This window comes from Monodelphis domestica, chromosome 6 (assembly GCF_027887165.1).
Source record: "Monodelphis domestica isolate mMonDom1 chromosome 6, mMonDom1.pri, whole genome shotgun sequence".
In the NCBI taxonomy this organism is placed as follows: domain Eukaryota; kingdom Metazoa; phylum Chordata; class Mammalia; order Didelphimorphia; family Didelphidae; genus Monodelphis; species Monodelphis domestica.
In genome coordinates this window covers 33,398,416-33,418,665 of record NC_077232.1, presented here as the reverse complement: position 1 = coordinate 33,418,665, position 20,250 = coordinate 33,398,416, and the positions used below count along the sequence as shown (strand labels likewise).

The 20,250-nt window shown below is 36.0% G+C and overlaps 1 long non-coding RNA gene across 2 annotated transcripts in view; it reads left to right on the top strand.

The window, feature by feature from the left end:
* Nucleotides 1–20,250, top strand: part of LOC103097268 (uncharacterized) — a 63,793-nt gene that overhangs the window by 26,389 nt on the left and 17,154 nt on the right. Inside the window, exon 5 of one of the 2 annotated variants that reach the window (XR_469495.2) lies at nt 3,032–4,681. The exons of the other annotated variant lie outside the window; for it this stretch is intronic. This is a non-coding gene — a long non-coding RNA (uncharacterized LOC103097268). Of the gene's footprint in view, nt 1–3,031; nt 4,682–20,250 lie in introns of those variants that run through there. 2 annotated transcript variants of the gene reach the window in all.

Sequence of the window (20,250 nt, the reverse complement as noted above, 5' to 3'; positions counted from 1 at the left end):
TTCACTGTTGTCCCCTTCAAGGCAACTGTTGTAAAAAGATACCAATGGCTGACTGGAGACTGGTCCTTAAGGGTGCCTTTTTTTCCCTTCCAATGATAAATCCAGTATGAACAGTTCTGGTTACCATTAGGGAAGTACTAGGACTGGCTCCTATAGGATGAGGGACATAAAATTTTAGGAAAAAAAAAAACAACCAAGAGTTATCTGTGTGCTCTCTCTTATTCATAGGGCCCTGGACAAACACTGGTTGTCAACAACTGGATCTATTCATGAGAATAACCACAGAATTACAAAGAGTAGCCACAATTAGAAGTGGATAGAAGCAAGGTTCATGCCACAACAATACCAAAAATCTAAACGAGGCTGTAGAGAAAACAGCTGAAAATTTAGAGGATGGACAGACAGACTGACAGATAAACAGTGTCAAAGAAAGACAGGCAGTGACAGAGAAAGAAACAATTAGAAAGACAGACAGAGACAGACAGGGAGAGAGAGGGAGAGACAGACAGACAGACAGACAGACAGAGAAGGGAGGAGAATCATGCAGTTGTATCTACAAAGTGAGGAGAGATTATACAAAGGCCAGGGTGGAAAAAATGGGGTGGAAAATGTACATATGGAGGTAGTCCCACCTCAACCAGAGGCTACTTTGAGAAAAGGCACTTTGTACTCAGTTTCTTAGCTGAAAAATGATGGGATTGGATTAAATGGTCTCTAAGGTCCCTTCTAGCTCTAGGTTTTTTATTTTATGATATTATATGCCCAGTGACCCAGAGAATTCATAGGATTGAAGGAGCTGAGGTTATTTAGTACAAAAAAAGAAAAGGGGATAGGGTTAACTGAGGGACCTCTGAGATCTCACTCAATTTGGAACTCTTTGGCCAACAGGACACAACTGGACACAGACCAATCTGATACAACATAGTGTTAGAGGGTAAATAAAAGCTTGGTTTAGTGATGGACAGGGAAGAGAATGTTATACTTTATAGCCTAAGATTTATGCTGTGTGCAAAGGCTTGGAAAAAGATCAAGGCTCTTGGATCAGGCTATTGGCCTTTAGAAGAGAGTGCAAAATTGGGTAGCTGGGTGGCTCAATGGATTGAGAGCCAGACCTAGAAATGAGAGGTCCTGGAGTCATATTGACCTCAGACACTTCCCAGATGTGTGACTCTTGGCAAGTCACTTAACCCCCATTGACTAGCCCTTACCATTCTTCTTCCATGGAGCCAATACACAGTATAGATTCCAAGTCAGAAGGTAAGAGAGAGAGAGACAAACAGAGAGAGAGAGAGAGAGAGAGAGAGAGAGAGAGAGAGAGAGAGAGAGAGAGAGAGAGAGCGCAAAAGATGATCTTCTATCCTAATGGGCAAGCTCTCCTTGCTTCCTTCCCTAATGAAGGACACCAGACTAATGTTGAGATAAGGGTAAGGTGGGCTGTTAGGGGTGAAAGAAAAAAAGGATTAGGGGGATTGTGAGCCAGGAAGTTTAGTTTGAGTTCTAAATTAGTTTCAGAAATTGGAAAGGGGGTGAATAGGAATCAAAGCTACCAGAATGCTAGTTCACTTCCTTTACCAGGCCCCCAATCAACTCTATCTCTTGTACTGTTCAATTCAGATACACAAGATCATTGCAGGAAATAAGCACAATTCTCTCTCAATAATGAATCCAAAGGCTTTTGCTTCCTTCCTGGCCTTTTGTCTACTTCGGCAATAGGTCCTTAGAGTCTTTCTCTCTGAAAAGCTTGGGCTGAGGGGGAGGGGAGCAGGTATATGATCACATGTTGTTAATCAAATATGATACAAGGGAAATATCAGAGCATCAATTTTACAAATGAAAAGGTATTTTCCTACCTAGAATCATATATTTAGCCTGAGTTCCCTTATTGCTAGAATGAAATGCCCAAAAAAGGAAAGGATTAAAGCAGAGGGGACAGAGAAGTGAGGAGAAAAAAAGTGATCTAATGTCAAATGAGAGGAGTGAGCAAGACAGACCAGAGAAGTGTGTTTCAGAGCAAAGAGAAGGACCTCAAACTGGTGACCACTTAAATAAATGCGCTCTCTCAGTGTTCTTACCTGCCAAAGGGGAATTAGTGTCATCAATAACAATTATTTACTGAACAACTCAAATGTGTAGACCAATGTGCTAATGGTTAAGACTACATGGGGGCAGCTGGGTGACTCAGTGGATTGAGATCCAGAACTGGAGAATGGAGGTGCTGGGTTCAAATTTGGTCTCAGATTCTTCCTAGCTCTGTGACCATGCACAAGTCACTTAACCCCCATTGCCTAGCCATTACCATTGCTCTTCTGCCTTGAAACCAATACAGAATATTGATTCTAAGATAGAAAGTAAGGGTTTAAAATATGTATTCTCTAAAAAGACTACATTGGACCATAAGACACAATTCTTGGAACCTTAATGGCTGAAGATAGATAGATAGATAGATAGATAGATAGATAGATAGATAGATATAGATATAGATATACAGAGAGAGAGAGACAGAAAGGGAGAGATAGATAATTATACCAATGTTTGATGAAGAATTTTAACCTAGAACACTCCTAACATGGAGAGTCATTCATAGAACACCCCCAATCAATAAATATGACAATTCTTCAGTAACTTAGTAGATAATTCCTGGGGAGTTGACTAAGGCACATGTGGGTAACTAACTCACTGATGTTATGCTATGACATCGGTGGTACTGGCAAACTAGTGGATGCTTCTGTGAAACTAGAGAATTATTATATTTTATATCATATTTTAATTGATATTCCCTGAATTATGACTTTCACAAATCAGAAAACATTCCCCAAATGAAAACAAGAAGGCCTAGAGACACTGGGAAGGAAGAGAGCATGTCATATACTTTATGTACAAGTACAAAATAAAAATACAGATTTTTAAAATAAAATACTAAATAAAAATGGAAAATTCTCTTTCTGGTATTTAAAGTCTTTCATAACTTAGAACCCTTATATTTTCCCAGTCTTTTTGTGCCGTACTTGTCACTATGTACATTTCAATACAGGGACTCTGGTCTGCTGGTTGTTCCAAGAACAAGACACTGCATCTCAGCTCTGGATATTTTCTCTGGCTTTTCCCTATGCCCAAAACACTCTCAATTTCATCTTTGTACAACATTGTGTATTTTAATTTAAAATCTAAGAATTTTTATTTTTTTGAGATTGTATTTTTATAAAAATCCAGAAATTTTGATTTTTGTTTGAGAAAAGATCTTCAAGGATAAAGCTTGTTAACTCCTGAATCCAAAGAATGAACTGTTGCAGAAAGATGCTGGGAAACCCACACTATATCAAGAAGATCAAAAGTGAACTTTGGATATGGTTGAACTGAAGTTTGATTGAATGTTTATTGTAAATGTACACATTTATGCCAAAAGGGACTGCCCCTAATTTGGCTTTCTGTCAATGCACCTAGCAAAACATTGGTTTTGCTTACTTTCTTTTCTATTCCTCCCTCACTACTCTAATTTCCTCTTAGAAAATTGAATATTGTATATATCTACAGTTAGAAGTGCATTTAGGACTACAAGATGATTATGTTAAATGATCAATGAGGAGACTAGTCTCCCAATGATCATCAGGGGGGATTGTGAATCTTAAAAATTCCCAGACCCTACTTCATAAGATTTGGTTAAGACCATTCCCCATTTTAAACAATGAAGGAACTTAGATCAGGAATGTGAGACCTCTACTTAGAACAGGAATGTGAGACCTCTACTTAGATCAGAAATGTGAGGTCTCTACTCCACCCCTACTTAAGCCTGCTTTAGGGAAAGAAACTCCTTACTGAACAATGAAAAATAATTAAACCCATACTTATAGTAAGGCAAAAGTTCTTAAGCTGTGCCTATTTTTAGATCTAATAAAAAAGGGTGCTAAGTATTTATAAAGGTCAGGAAACTTGTGAATTTACAAGGAGCAAAGAGGTGAGAACTTACTCACAGATTTTTTCAGGTGTGAATTTAATCAAAAGTTCAAGCCTTCTTAGGTGTGAATTAAGAATGGTCTGTCCTTTGGAAAACGTCTACTGTGATTGGTAGATGTGAGAACTTAGGGGAGGCCACATAGGAGAAAATTCCCTTTAAAAGGAGAGGAAAAACTGAGAGCAAAAGGGCTCTCTCGCTGGAGCTCCCTCTTAGGAGACCCTGTCCCTCTGGAGTCGCTCTCTCTCTCTCTCTCTCTCTCTCTCTCTCTCGGGAACTATCTCAGAGATCTTGTGGTGAGTTGATTAAAGACTGACTGATCCATCTCTTAGGGTTTTCAGCTTAGGCTGGCTCATGCTGGCCTAGGCTGGTATAGCTCTTTTCTCATTATTTCCTTTTTTTTTCTCTCTCTCCCTTTCTTTAATTCCTCATTTGTATGAATTAAAATCTCTATAAAACCCAGCTGACTTGGGTATATTTAATAATTGGGAATTTTTCCATGGAGACCACCTTATATTTGATTTAAAAATAAGACAATGTCTTGAAACCATATTTTCTGCGGTCACAAATTTACTCATCCACTCTTTTATCTGCCACAGTTTATGTCTTCCACTATTTTAATTATTACACTTGGATGGCTTTTTTTTAAACCCTTACCTTCCATCTTGGAGTCAATACTATGTATTGGCTCCAAGGCAGAAGAGTGGTAAGGGCTAGGCAATGGGGGTCAAGTGACTTGCCCAGGGTCACACAGCTAGGAAGTGGCTGAGGCCAGATTTGAACCTAGGACCTCCTGTCTCTAGGCCTGACTCTCAATCCACTGAGCTACCCAGCTGCCCCCATTGGATGGCTTTAAATCATAATTAGAATCCTTTTTTATTTTGTTTTATTTTATTTTTAAATTTAGAAAATTTTTGCATGGTTACATAATTCATTATCTCCCCACACACCCTGATCTTCCCTCTTCTCTCCCAGAGCTGACAAGCAGTTCCCCTGGGTTATATGTGTATCACTGTTCAAAGCCTATTTCCATGTTATTCATATTTGTAGTAGAGGGATCCTTTAACATCACAACCCTAATCATGAATCTCATCTGTTACAAGAAGCGTTTCCCAGACCTTCTTAATTTATCACCTTCCCTCTATTTTTTGTTCAGTGATACTTTAGTCACAGTTTACTTTTTGTGAACCCATTTTCTTGGTAAAAATGCTGTAATGGTTTACTATTTCTTTCTCTAGTTCTTTTTAGACACAAGAACACAAAGGCAGACCAAGTTAAATGACTTTCCCATGATCCAAACAGCTAGGAAACGTCTAAGGCTAGACTTGAACTCAAGTCTTCCTGACTCCAGTCACAGTATTTTACTCATCATACTGCCCTCTCTTATTTCGTATTTATCCTGTATATACCCTGCTTTATATATGTGTGTATGTGTGTGTATGTTATCTCCCCATTAGACTGAAAGCTCCTTGAGTCATTGTGATTTGCCACTTTTTTGTATCTCCAACACTTAGCACAGTACATGGCACATAGTAAGTGCTTAAGAAATATGTATTGAATGAATTTATAGAAAACATAGAGACCTACTTTGGGAATAGTTGGTTCTGCCCTCTCTCAAATCCATCTATCTATCCTCCACCCAATCAACAAAAATTTATCAAACTTTATTTTATGCCAGGCATTGTGCAAAATATTATGCTTAAAAAGAACAAAAAAATAGCCCATTACTTCAAGGAAACCACAGTCTTATGGTGGAGAAAAGATGTGCATAGATAGAATATTTATAAGACATATACAAAGTAGATGGAAATCAAAAAGCAAAGATATGATCACTTACTTGCCTTACTCAACTCATGTCAGTGAGTATCTTTTTCTTGCCTCTTGAATAAAATATGAAAAGCCTAGGGGGCAGCTGGGTTGCTCAGTGGATTGAGTCAGGCCTAGAGATGGGAGGTCCTGGGTTCAAATCTGGCCTCAGACACTTCCCAGCTGTGTGACCCTGGGCCAGTCACTTGACCCCCATTGCCTAGCCCTTACCACTCTTCTGCCTTGGAGCCAATACACAGTATTGACCCCAAGACGGAAGGTGAGGGTTTAAAAAAAAAAGAAAAATATATATACATATATGTGTGTGTGTGTGTGTGTGTGTGTGTGTGTGTGTGTGTGTGTGTGTATAAAAGCCTACACTATCTGGCCCCATTGTAGCATCTAAGCATCAGTGAATATTAGTCGTCTTTCTGCATGCTAAGATTTAGCCTCCCATTTCCATAGTTTTGCACTAACCATTCTTCCTCCTGTCTGAATGCACTCCCTAATAAACTCTACTTCACTGGCCCTCTCTCCCTTTGGGATGCAACTGAGGAATCATCTTCAGAATGGAGCTTTTCCTAATTCAGCCTACACACCAGTGCATTGCCTCTCAAACTACCTTATACTGAAATAGTTTACATATATGGCCTATTCATTTTCTATTACATATGTGTTATATATTATTATATAAATATGTCTGTACTTTTTTCGTGCCCAGTAAAATCCAAAGGGAAGAGGATAAACATTTCCTAAGTATCTCCTATGTGCCAGATACTGGGTAGAATGCTTTAGAAATATTATCTCGTTTGATCCTTATAACAGTGTACATTAAAAGTATCCTAGTGTGAAAAGGAGGGGAGACTTATTCTTGGGACTACAGAGTTGCTACTATTATTCCCATTTTACAGTTGAAAGAAACTGAAGAAGACAAAGGTTAATCAACTTGTCAAAGGTCACACAGCAAGGAAGAATCTAAGACTGCATCTGAACTCTGATCCCCTAGACTTTAGACCCAGCATCCTACCCTTTATGCTGTGCCTCAACCTGCACTGGGTGGCAAAAGATTGTTTCATTCTTTGTACTTCTAGCCTTAATCATTAGCAATTAGCAGGCTCTTAATAAATATTTATTGACTGATTATGGAAAAATAGCATTCAAAAGGGAAACATTAGATGCTGAGGGACCTGGGAAAGGCCTTCTTTAAAGACGGTATTTAAGTTGAATCTTTAAAGAGATCAGACTCATCTCCAAACTTTTGCTCTCTTCCTTTGTCATTTATTGCAACAAAGGTCCCAGAGACCCTCTAAGCCACCTACAGATGTCCAGTTCCAGGAAACTATTAAGAGATCTTATTTTCTCTCAAAGTAGCTACATTATTTAACCAAAGAAAACAGAGACAGACATAGAGGGAGGGAGAGAAAAAGAGAAGAGAGACAGATAGAGACAGGAACGAGAGAGAGAGAGAATCTCCAAATAGGATGCCCAAAGAGAGGTAGGTAATATGTTAAACCTTTATCTCCAGCTGGATGCTGTGTCAGCAGGGATACTAGCTGCTCTCCTTGGTGCTATTAGATCCACATGGTGAGACTCCATTCCCATCATGTTTATCGCTCCAGCTTTGCCTGAGGGGGTTATAAAAACTAGTAGCACTGGTGTAATTTTTCTGGCATGGCTAAGAGAATAGCCTTGAACTTGGAGAATGATCTCTGGGTGTAAAGTGGTAATGGGCTATCATTCACGCCATTCTTTCCAGGATGCATTAAATAACACTTGGGTATCATTCCATAATTCACAATCCACGGTGGCCTATGTCAGTGTGAAGTAGAGGAAGAGGTGGGGGTCATTCAGTGAAACTTCAATTGCAGACACAGATGTGCCAAAGGATCGGGGGCTGCTGAGCCTACACAAATCATTATTTTAGACACAGCATTTTCATTTATAGAAACATTATATTCAGAAACCACAGAAGAAAAGAGATATGTGACTATGTCTTGGAGAGGGTGATGACACAGTATTATCGAGAGGGATAAAGAAAAAAAAAGCAACTTTTCCTCAAGAATATAATCTTGTCAGGGTTGTAGACTATGAAAACAGAAATTCTAATTGATTGTTTAAGAAGGAGAAGGATGAAAGAGCCTAGAATTTAGTAGATGTCATTAGGCAAAACCACTTTAACTTTGGTCAGCTAACAAATATTATTAATAATAACAGTAATTATAAAGACAATGACAATGACAAAATCTTGCTGATAAAAAAATAATTCTGCTGATGAGAATCATTACTATTATTATAATGACATGGGTGAGTTGTGAGCTGTTTTCCTGTAGAGAATATACAAATAAATGAGACCACTGAGATATTTAAAAATTTGCACTTAGGAATAACAACATGAGGCAGTGGATTTGGTGGATACAGAGACAAAAAACCCACAAATGTTTACTATGGGCAAAGAGAATAGAGAAGATCTGGAGGAGCTAGAATGAAAAAGTATGTCACATAGAGATCACTGAGAAAAACTTCAAGATCAGGCACTTGTTAAATACCTACTGTGTTTAAATCAATTGATCAAAAAATTTTAAGTGCCTATAATGTGACAGTACTAGAGAATCCAAAAAAGGCAAATGACATTCCCTGCCCTCAAGAAGCTCACAATCTAATGTAAACCTCAAAATTCCTTAGACTTATAAATGTTGGAAATTTCACCATTGGGATATTTCATACTTGGAAAATTTCTTACTGATAGTCTATTGGAATGGGAACCCCATTGGCATGGGAGGTTCCTTCTCTTCCCTTCTTAAGATTACTTTAGGACAGAAACCCTTTGCTGAACAATGGAAAGGACTTTGACCTATGCTTAAGCATAGAACAGGAATTTCTTTGAGTCTTGATTGATTTTAGAATTGATACAATGGAGATACTTGGAATAAATCTCCACCCTATTCAGTCCTAATAGGATTGAGTAAGGGCTGCAGCCTAGATCAAAATTTAATTATTCCAATCTCTACCATACTCAAGTTAACAGGATTTAGAAAGGGCTGTAGCAAAGGAGTAAAGATTTAATCATTTGAAAATATGACCTTCAACAGACATGTGCAAAAGCCAGAAACCTCTGGGCGGTCCTGGGTTAAGCTAGAGCCTCCATTGGCATAGGGAAATTGATGAAGAGTGATTGGTAGATGGGAGAACTGGGAGGAGGAACTTGGATGGTTTCCTTAAAGATAGGAGGGTCTGAAGCGGGAGGTGGTTGTTGAGGTTTTGGTTGGTGTGGTTCCTGGGCTCTGAGAAGGCTTGCTCTGAAGGAAGCTGAAGGTGGGGGCCCCTGAGACTGTTTCTCCATTTTGGACACGTGAGTAATAGGGACTGGTCTCTTTTCTTTGCTCCAGCTATCTAAGGGCTTGGGCCTTTTGGCCCAGCCTAAACAGAAGGGTTATTTAAGCCCTATTCCCTTCTCTCCCCTTTCTCTCTCTCTCTCTATCTCTAATTCCTTTCTTACTCCTATTGTAATTAAACTCCAAAAAAGGCTGACGGCTGACTTGAGTTTTTCATTTAGGAATTACATAGCTGATTCCCTGGCGACCTTAAATTAATATATATCAGTCTTTTAAAGTGATTCCCTTGTTACACTAATGGGAGAGACAACATCCAAAGATGCTATATGCAGGATAAATAAGAAATAATTAACAGAGGAAAGGAACTATATTGAAGAGGTAGGAAAGATAGTCTCAGGGCAAAACACTTTAAAGCCCACTGGACAAAGAACATCATAGATCTACCTGCCCTCACTCAGGCTTCTGACAGGGAAGGAAAGATATTACTAAGACAAAACACTGTGAGACATAAGCTAAGGAAATCAATGATCATAAACATGCAGGAACCAAATTCACTACTGGCAAAATGAAAAAGCAACAGAAAAAAAAGCTCTTGACACAATATAATTAATAAAAATAAGGAGAAAAGAAGAAAAATACAGAAGAAATAGCAGAGCAATAGCAAACATATCCAAAATTTCTTAAAAAATGGAAATTTGTCACAGGCTCTTGAGGAACTCAAAAAGAAGTTCAAGAACCAAGTAAGAAAGATAGAAGAAAAATGGGAAAAGTGAGAAAAAGAAATGAAAGTAACACAAAAAGAAAATATCAACTTAAAAGACAAAATTGTCCATATGGAAAAAGAGGCATTGGAATCAAGTAAATTAATAAGCAAACTGGAGACCAGAATTGACCCACTTGAAGTCATGAAAAACAAAATAGATGAAACTGAAAAGGAAAATCAAATTATCAGAGCTGAAAATCAGTATTTAAAGACAAGGATTGGATAAGTAAAAACTAATGATCTCGAGAAAGCAAGAATTAATAAAGCAAAATTAAAAGAAGAAAAAATAAAATGAAATATGAAATATTTCATTGAAAAGACAACTGACCTAGAAAACAGATCCAGGAGACACAATTTGAGAATTATTCATCTACCTGAAAGCCTGTCTCCATAAGAAACCCCCAGGAATATTATTGCCAAGTTTAAGAGCTTCTAGGCCAAGGAGAAAGTATTGCAACCAGTCAGACAAAAATAATTCAGATATCAATGAGCCACAGTCAGGATTACACAAGATATGGCAGCTTCCACACTAAAGGACCTAAAGGCTTGGAATATGATATTCAGGAAGGCAAAAGAATTGGGTCTATAAATAAGAATCACCTACCCATCAAAGCTGACTATATAGGGGGTAGCTGGGTAGCTCAGTGTATTGATAGCCAGGCCTAGATATGGGATGTCTTGGGTTCAAATCTAGCCTCAGATACTTCCCAGATGTGTGACCCTGAGCAAGTCACTTAACCCCATTGCCTAGCCCCTACCTCTCTTCTGCCTTGGAACCAATACGTAGTATTGATTCCAAGATGGAAAGTAAGGGTTAAAAAAAAAACCTGACCATATACTTTCAGGAGAAAGTATGAGCATTCAATAAAATAGAAGATTTCCAAGAAAAAAAAACAGAACTAAACAGACAATTTGATGTCCAAATACAAAATTCAATAACAACCATAAAAAGAAAACAAGAGGGAAAAATAATTTAAAGAATTTCAATACAGTTAAATGGATTATATTCCTTTATGGAAGAATGATATCTGTAACTCAAAAATTGTTTTCATTGTCAGAGTAAATAGAATAAATATTTTAAACAGAGGTTATATATTAAGCTGTTTAAGATGATATCTTAAAAAATTGGGAAAAGGCAAAAAAGAGGATGGTACTAAGGGAAACTCTAAGGAATAAGTAAAATAGATAAATTATACTACATAAAGAGGCACATGGTGAGGGTGGATGATACTATTAAAGAAGGGGAGTGTGAAGATTGGATTTGGCTCTCTCCTGATGGTAACAATGAAGGTACTTAGCTCTTCCTTGATTGTGAAGATTGAAATGTAATCCCCTGTCTATTTGTTGATTTAATCCCCAGAAATGTAAGCACAGTACTTGAAGTTGAATGGAAAGATCTTCCCATGTTATATCTGATCACCAAGGGTGTAAATATCCCACACAATCATGAAGTGTGAGGTCTGTAACCCATGTATGTGATAGTGGGTAATGAATTAGAATCGACTAACTGCCTTCTGGGCAGTCCTAGAGTAGAGAAGTTCTGATTGGTAGATGTGGAATTAAGGGAAGTGATTCAAGAAAAAAAAAGTTCTTTAAAAGAAAGAGACCAGCCCCTGAGGGAGGGTGGTCTTCTGGGAGGTTTTGGTGGTTAGTCTTCTGGGGGTTTGAAAGAAACACACTTGAAGTGGAGGATGATAACAGAATCTGCTGATTGAACTGACAAAATGGTTAGTGTAAAGCCTGACTTCCTTCCTTGTGCTTTTTGGAGGTGTGAGCCTCTGGGACTTTAGAATTTCTACCTGGCTCAGAGGAAGCTGGAGTTCTCTCTCTCGTTCTCTCTCTCGTCCTCTCTCTCTCTCTCTCTCTCTCTCTCTCTCTCTCTCTCTCTCTCTCTCTCTCTCTCTCTCTCTCTCTCTCCCTCTTTCTCTCTCTCTCTCTCTCTCTTTTTCTGTTTCTCTTTCTCTTTCTCACTTTCCCTTTCTCTCTTCCTTAATATCTTCCCTCTATTATAAAAACAAACTACCATAAATTCCATTTTACTTTAGCAATTCATTTTTGGGATTTAGACATTTAATACCTGGCAACCAATTAAGTATTCAGTCCAACCATAAATTTAACAGGAGGAAGAGTATGTAATAGGTAATGCTTAAAGCTTACTCTCAGTGGAATCAGTTCCAAAAGGGGAGAACAGCCAGATCTATTGGGGTATAGATTTCTATCTTACCCTTCAGAGAAGTTTAAGGGGAATAAGGAGGGGTGGGGGCATTAAAAGGGAGGGAAATGTTGGGAAGGGGTGATTAATAGACCTTAAAGAGAAATAGAAGGGGAATAATAAGGGAATGGGTGAGATGGAAAATAAAATAAAGATGTGGAAAAGGCACTGGTGTAGAAGGAGATAGTAAAAGAAGAAAGAGTAGAACTAAAAGAGGAAATCAAAATAATGGAGAATACACAGGTGGCAATCATAACTCTGAATGTGAATGGGATGAACTCACCTATAAAACAAATGCAGATAGCCTAGTGGATTAAAAACCAAAATACTACTATATTTTGGCTACAAGAAACACATGTGAGGTAGTGTAAAGGGTAAAGGCAAGAGGCTAGAGCAGAAATTATTGTATATTAACTGAGAAAAAAGGCAGGAGTAGCAGTCATGATATCTGAAAAGGCCAAAGTAAAAATAGATCTGATCAAAAGAGATGAGGAAGGAAATTACAACTTCAAAATGGGCAGAATAGACAATGAGAAAATCTCAGTACTCAACATATATACAAATAGTATAGCATCCAACTTTTTAAAGGAGAAACTATTGGAGTTTAAGTAGGAAATAGACAGTAAAACTACCTCAAACTCTCACTATCAGATCTAGATAGATCAAACCAAAAATAATTAAGAAAGAAGTAAGAGATGAGAATGAAATTTTAGAAAAATTAGAGTTAATAGGGATATGGAAAAAAGTAAATAGGGATAAAAAGGCATATACATTCTTTTCAGCAGCACATGGTGCATTCACAAATATTGACCATGTACTAGGGCATTAAATATTGCAAACATGCATAAAAGCAAAAATAATAAATGAATTTTTCAAATCATAATATGATAAAAATTATAATTAGTAAGAGTACATGGAGAAGCAACTTAAAAATTAAATGGAAATTAAATAACCTGGTGTTCAAAAACTGGTGGGTTAAAGAGCAAATCATATAAATAATTATTGAGTTCATTGAAGAGAATGATACTGAAGAAGCAACATAGCAAAATTTTTGAGATACAGAAAAAGCAGTACTGAGAGAAAAATGTATATCCCTAGGTGCCAATACTAACACAAAAGAGAAATAAAAGATTAATGAATTGGTCATGCAACTAAAAAAAACTAGAAAAAGAACAAATTGAAAATCCTCAGATAAAGACCAAATAGCAAATCCTAAAAATCAAAGGAGAAATTAATAAAATTGAAAGTCAAAGAATTATTAAACTAATAAATAGGAGCTGGTATTTTGAAAAAACAAAAAAAATAGATAAAGTAATAGTCTAAGAAAAAGAAAAAAGAGGACCAAATTAACAGTATCATAAATTAAAAGGGTGACATCATCTCAATTGAAGAGGAAATTAAGGTAATTATAAAGAAATATTTTGCCCAAATATATGGCAATAAATATGGCAATCTGGGTAAAATGAATGAATATGTACAAAAATATAAATTGCTTAGATTAACATAAGAGGAAATAGAATACTTAAATTATCCCATATGAGACAAAGAAATTGAACAAGCCATCGAAGAACTCACTAAGAAAAAGTCCCCAGGTCCAGAAGGATTCAGAAGTGAATTCTATCAAACACTTAAAGATCAATTAATCCCAGTGCTCTACAAACTATTTAACAAAATAGTCAAAGAAGGAGTCTTACCAAATTCTTTTATAATACAAATATGGTACTGATTCCCAAGCCAGGAAGACCAAAAACAGAGAAATAAAACTATAGACAAATATCCTTAATGATCATAGATGTGAAAAATATAAAATAAAATAAAATACTAGTTAAAAGACTACAGCAAGTTTTCACAAGGATTATTCACTATGACCAGGTAGGATTTGTGCCAGGAATTGCAAGGATGGTTTTATATTAGGAAAGCCATGCACATATTTGACCATATCAACAACCAAACTTATAGAAATCCCATGTTTATCTCAATAGACACAGAGAAATCCTTTGACAAAATGAAACACCTTTTGAAAATACTAGAAAATATAGGAATAAAAGGGCTTTTCCTCAAAATAATAAACATTTTTTTTTATTAAAAGCCATCAACAAGTATCATCTGCAATGGGAATAAGTTGGATGCCTTCCCAATAAGAACAAGGGTGAAACAAAGATGTCCATTATAAACACTACTGTTTAATATCATACTAAAAATGCTAGCAATAACAACTGGAGAAGATAAAGAAATTTAAGGGATCAAAATAGGCAATGAGGAAACTAAACTATCACTCTTTGCAAATGACATGATGGTATACATATAGAATACAAGGAAAACAACTAAAAAGCTAGTAGAAATGAAAAAGAAAACAAAAAGACTATATGGTCCTGGCTAAGAGACAGAAGGGTGGATCAATGAAATAGAGTAGGGGTAAATGACCTCAGCAAGCTAGTATTCTATAAACCCAAAGATCCCAGATTTTGGAACACAAACACACTATTTGACAAAAACTGCTGGGAAAATTGAAAAACAATATGGGAAAAATTAGGTTTAGATCAAAATCTTACACCTTATACCAAGCTTAACTCTGAGTGGGTAAATGACTTAAATTTAAAGAGGGAAATCATAAGCAAATTAAATGAACATAGAATAGGATATCTGTCAAATCTATGGGAAAGGAAGGAATTTGAGACCAATCAGGAGATAGAGAACACTACAAAATATAAAATTCATAATTTTGATTACATTACATTAAAAGTTTCTGTATAAAAAATGAATGGTTGAACAAATTGTGATATATAATCATGATGGAATATTATTGTGCTGTAAGGAATGATGATCTGGAGGATTTCTATATGAACTAGGAGAACCTCAATGAACTGATGTGGAGTGAAATGAGCAGAACCAGAAGAACATTGTATGTAGAAAGTAAAACATTGTGTAAAAATCCAAAGTAATGGATTTTGCTACTAGTAAAAATGCATCAAGCTAGGACATACCTGAAGGACTTATGGGAAAGAATGCTATCCACATTGAGAGAAAGAACTATGGAAGTAAAGATAACTTATAATATGTATATATGGAGACTTGATTTGGGGTTTAGGCTTTAAAAAATCACTCTATTGCAAAAATGAATAATATGGACATTGGTATCAAGTGATAACATTTATACAGCCCAGCTGAATTGCTTGTCACCTCTGGGAATGGGATGGAATAGGGGAGGAAAAGAAAATATATCATGTAAACATGGAAAAATAATTATTTTTAAAATCTTGAAAGAAAGAAAGAAAATTGAAACAGGAAGACCTACCAGCAGATTGTCAGTAGTCCACCCTTGATATGAAAAATCTTACCCTATATTAGTGGGAGTGTCAGGAGAGAGAAAGGGACATAATCAAGAGACTTTGAAAAGGTGAAGTCAACTGATCTTTGTAACAAATTGAATATGAGAGGTGAGAGATAGTGAGGAGTTAAAGATTTGTGACACAGGATTGACGAGTATGTAGTTGGTGAAAGTGAGGAGATCATAGTTCAAGAGGAATAGAAAGGTATAGATGTTCAGGATAAGAAGAACACTAAATGTCAAATGAAGAATTTCTTTTTTGAGGCCAAAAAGTTGATTTTCTCTTTGATCCTAGAGATGACATGGAACCACTATAGTTTGTGAGGATGTGTATAAAGGAGTGTCATTGTAAGATCTGCATAATAGGAAGATTATTTTGATAGATGAGTAAAGCATGGATTGGACTGGGAAGAGACTTGAAACAAAAAGACCAAAGAAAAGACTATTTCAATAGTTCAGATGTGAGGAGATTAAGTCTTGCAGAAAGCTTTTGTCAGTGTGAGAAGAGAAAAGCAGTGTATGTAAGAAATGTAAAAAAAAAATTAAAATAACAGGACTTGTAACAGATTGGATATGGGGTAAAGTAGTAAGAGACAGTAAGGAGCTGAGATGACATCTAAGTTGACAACTTGAATAATGGGGGAAATGGTGGTACCTTTTATGTTAGAATGAAATTAGGAAGAAGGAAAAGATTGAAGAAAAGATAAGTGTAGTTTTTGATACATTGAGCTTAAAGTGACTAAAGTATGTCCAATATGATATACCTATAGTCAGTTGGATATGTGAGTTTGGCATCATGAGAGAGATTATGATGAACAAACTTTAAAATTATCTGCATATAGATGTTCAATGAATCATAGTAGTTTATGAATTCAAAGTGAAATGATATCAAAAGAGAATAAGTTCCAAGAAAAGGTCTTGAGGGACTTCAGTGGTTGGTGGTCATGATCTTGATAAAGATCCCACAAAGGATACAGAAGTATGCTCAGCCAGATATAAGAAACAAGATTGAACAGTGTCATGAAAATCTAGAAAGAAGATGACGTAAAGAAGTAGTGTGATTTACAGTCAAAGGAAATAAAGAAGTCAAGAAAGATAAGGATTAAGAGAAAGCCCTTAAAATTGTCAATTAAGTGATCAATGGTAACTTTGGGGAGTGCCATTTCAATTGAATGGTGATTGGAAATCAGATTAGAGAATTAAAAAGAGAGAAAGAAGAGTGGAAGTAGAGACACCTAATATATATAGCCTTCTCAAAAGATTTAGTTCCAAAAAAAGAGTTGAAATATTGGATGATAGCTGATGGGAATGAATGAATCAAGTGAAGGATTTTTGAGGATGAGGGGAAAAGGAGTATATTTTAGGCAGTAGGGAAAGAAGAGGCTTTGAAAATGAATTAAAATATTGGTATGATAGGGTAAAGAATCTGCTGGAAAAGATAAAATATATCTGGATCACATGTGCATATAAAGGGAAGAAGTGCCTAAACCTTAAGGGAAACAGGGAAACAAGACACAGTGGCAAATGATGTCCAAAAGAAATGTGAAATTAGGAAGAGGTTATAGAGAGCTCTTGGTTAAATGCCTCCATTTTGTTACTGCAATATAAGGCAAGGTCCACAGAAGGGGTGTTTTAGAGGAGACAGGAGAGGTTTGGAAAAATCATTATAATGATCAGGATAGTTAAGGGATTGAAGAGGTGTGAAAAAAATTTCAATGAGACAGTGAGGCACCAGTTGAGTTTATTTAACATAAATTTGTACAATGATTTAATCAGCAGGTTTCATCATTTTCTCCTTTTTTAAAACATGAATAGTAGTGAAGGGAGAAAATGGTGGAAGGAATCCTAAACTTGGCAAGGCAATGATCTGGAATGACCTAATGGGCTAATCCAACAAGGAACTCAAGGAAAGAGACTAGTTAGATGTTAAGATAATAAATAAATGTAACCAGAGTAAGGATGATAGCCTTAGAAAGAGTTGAGGAGTGGAGAGATTGGCAATCACATTGATGATGAAGAACAGGTTTAGGAAATACAAGGAAGAGGGAGAGGTGGAATGACAACAGATAATCAAATGCTAGAGTTCACAAACATGGAAATTTGGTGGGTGATGACAAGATATATATATAATATAAGCCTAAGCATAAAGACCATATTTGAGATTGTACATGGATACTCCATGAACTAAGTAAATATATTTTGGATTACGTAATCTCAATTCAGACTCAAAATATGCAAAAGGTTAGATTATGCTATCTACTTATGGTTTGCAGTAATAACCAATAGAGTAGTTCTGATGTTCCCCAACACACGTTTGTGAATACTTTGATTTGAATACCTGATTTGTTTTTAATTGGTTCTTGATTACTTTTTCTAAAAATAATAAACATTTTCCTTCTGTTCTGATAATTCATTGGCTTTAGATTACTTTAGAATTCCATTAGAAATATTTTTTTAAAATAAAGTTATTATAAGTATAACAAGCTAGACAGAATCTTAAGCAGGGAAGAGTGGAACACCTAGAAATGTCGACTAAAAGTTACTAGGCTTAGAAAATTATTTCTGGATATTTTCCAGCTAACTAGGAGGCAGAATAAAAATGAATTAATGTTCTTCTTTAAAGAAGAGGTTCTTAATCTTGTGTGTGTGTGTGTGTGTGTGTGTGTGTACTTCCTTGGCGTGTGTGTGTGATATACTTCCTTGGCAAGAGTAATGAAAATTCTAAATTCATTCCAAGAATAATGCTTTCAAACACATAAAATAAAATACATAGGATTACAAAGAAACCACCAACTAATTATACAAAAGTTCAATTGTCAAAATATTTTTGAAAAAAATGTAACGGATCCTAGGTAAAGAATGCCTAATTTAAATTAAAATTACAGTTTCTTTTTTTAAAAAAGTTTAAAGCATAGGTAGAATGCAGAAAATATCCTGGGCAACAAGGCCTAAAAACATCATTGAATTCATTTCCATTATTGGAAAGACTGGCTAGACCAACACTGTCCACTTCATTTAAACTGCAAAATAATAGAGCTATTTATAAAATTATTTTAATTGTAACTGACCTAAGTTCTTTTGATTCCTTCCATATACTTATATTATGTAATGTTAACATCATAACAGGCAGCTGGATAATTGAGGGTACCTAGCTGAAACTGACATTCTTTTTACTATAGAGTTAGCCTACACTATTCCTTTTCTGGGGGCAGCTAGATGGCTCGGCAAATAGAACACCGGGCATGAAGCCAGGAAGAACTAAGTTTAAATCTAGTCTAAGATACTTGCTCTCTATGTGACCCTGGGAAAGTCACTTAACTTTGCCTAAACATACTAGAGAAGGAAATGGTAAATTACTCCAGTATCTTTGCCAAGAAAATCCCATCAATATCATCAAAGTGCATGGATCTCAGGGTCAAAAAGAATGGTACACTAATGAATGACTGAACATCAACAAAATTTACTGTGTGGCTCTGGACAAGTCAATAACCTCTGTTTATGGAAGAAGGAAATAGCAAACCATTCCAGAAACTTTGCCAAGAAAATCCCATTGATGGAAGCATACACATCTGAATGACTGAACACCAAAAGCATTCCATCCCTACCACCACTCTGAACTACAAAGCCAAATAGTTGCTCTCTTTACTTATGAGGAAACCAAAAATTTTCCAAAAGTCCATACATTAACTATAAGTGTAAAAATTTTTAAAAGATCTTAATCTTCTACCATAAACAGAAAATAGATCTCATGTAATAAAACCTTTTCTATTAGCCTGTGAAAAATCTATTCTGTAGTAGGAACCAAGGAATGAAACAGTAGTCATCTCTGCCCAATATACAACTCCACAAGTGATGTTTAGGGGCTAAAAGTCTATCTAACATAATATTTTTCAGAAAGTTACTCCAGCTATTTTAAGTAATGTCCAGAAATGTCACAAGAAGCAGCTTCAAAATATTTACTATATAGGAATTTTTTTTAACCAAGGAAGGGAAACTATGTTCTGGAAATACAAATTGTGATAGCAGAGGATGGAATAGCTTCCAGGCAAAATCAAAATCAATTCAATTAATCATTCATCCAAAAAATGAGTGCTCACACTTCATGGACTTATTCCCAGCATCAATAAATCAAGAACTTTGAGGCAATGGCATTTAGAAGCTCAGGTAAGAATGGTGCATCAGTTAACCCGTCAATGTCTTTCTTAACTAGGATTTGGTAGACACAACACTAACTAATGGTCATCCAGCTATGATTCGAAGCAAGGGGAATCCCACTTTCTCCTAATGCAGCCATTTCTACTTTTGAATATCTCTAATTATTTAGATTATTTCTCTCCAATTAAATGCAACAACTATTTGTTGAATGTCCATATCAGGTTGAGAGATTACTTTGAGCAGATGGATCTTCCAAGAAGTTTACATTCTACAGTATTCTTTCCACTAAGGTGAAATTTGCCACTTTTCATTTGTCTCTTACTAGCCCATTATTCCTAACTCTGTTTCATTTAGGACCAAGCAAGAACAAGTCTAATCCCTCTTCCACAATGCATATGACAAACATTTTGGATAGACTTTCAGTGTCAAACTTTTGAGAAGGCAAAAGTGTTCCATGAGAATGGCAGACATGGATAGCTTACCTTAGAGGGTATTTTCAAATCAATGAGGTCACAAATCTCTATGGGTATTTGAGTATTTATTGATGTGGAAACTGGCTCAGAGAGTTGAATGTCACACAATTTTGGAAACATTTTAAACCTTTTTATTTCAACTAAAAATATTAAGAAAGTAACATTTCTCCATTCTAAAATGCTTCCTTGACACCAGATGGTAGGAAATATTATTAAACTTTTCATGATACAA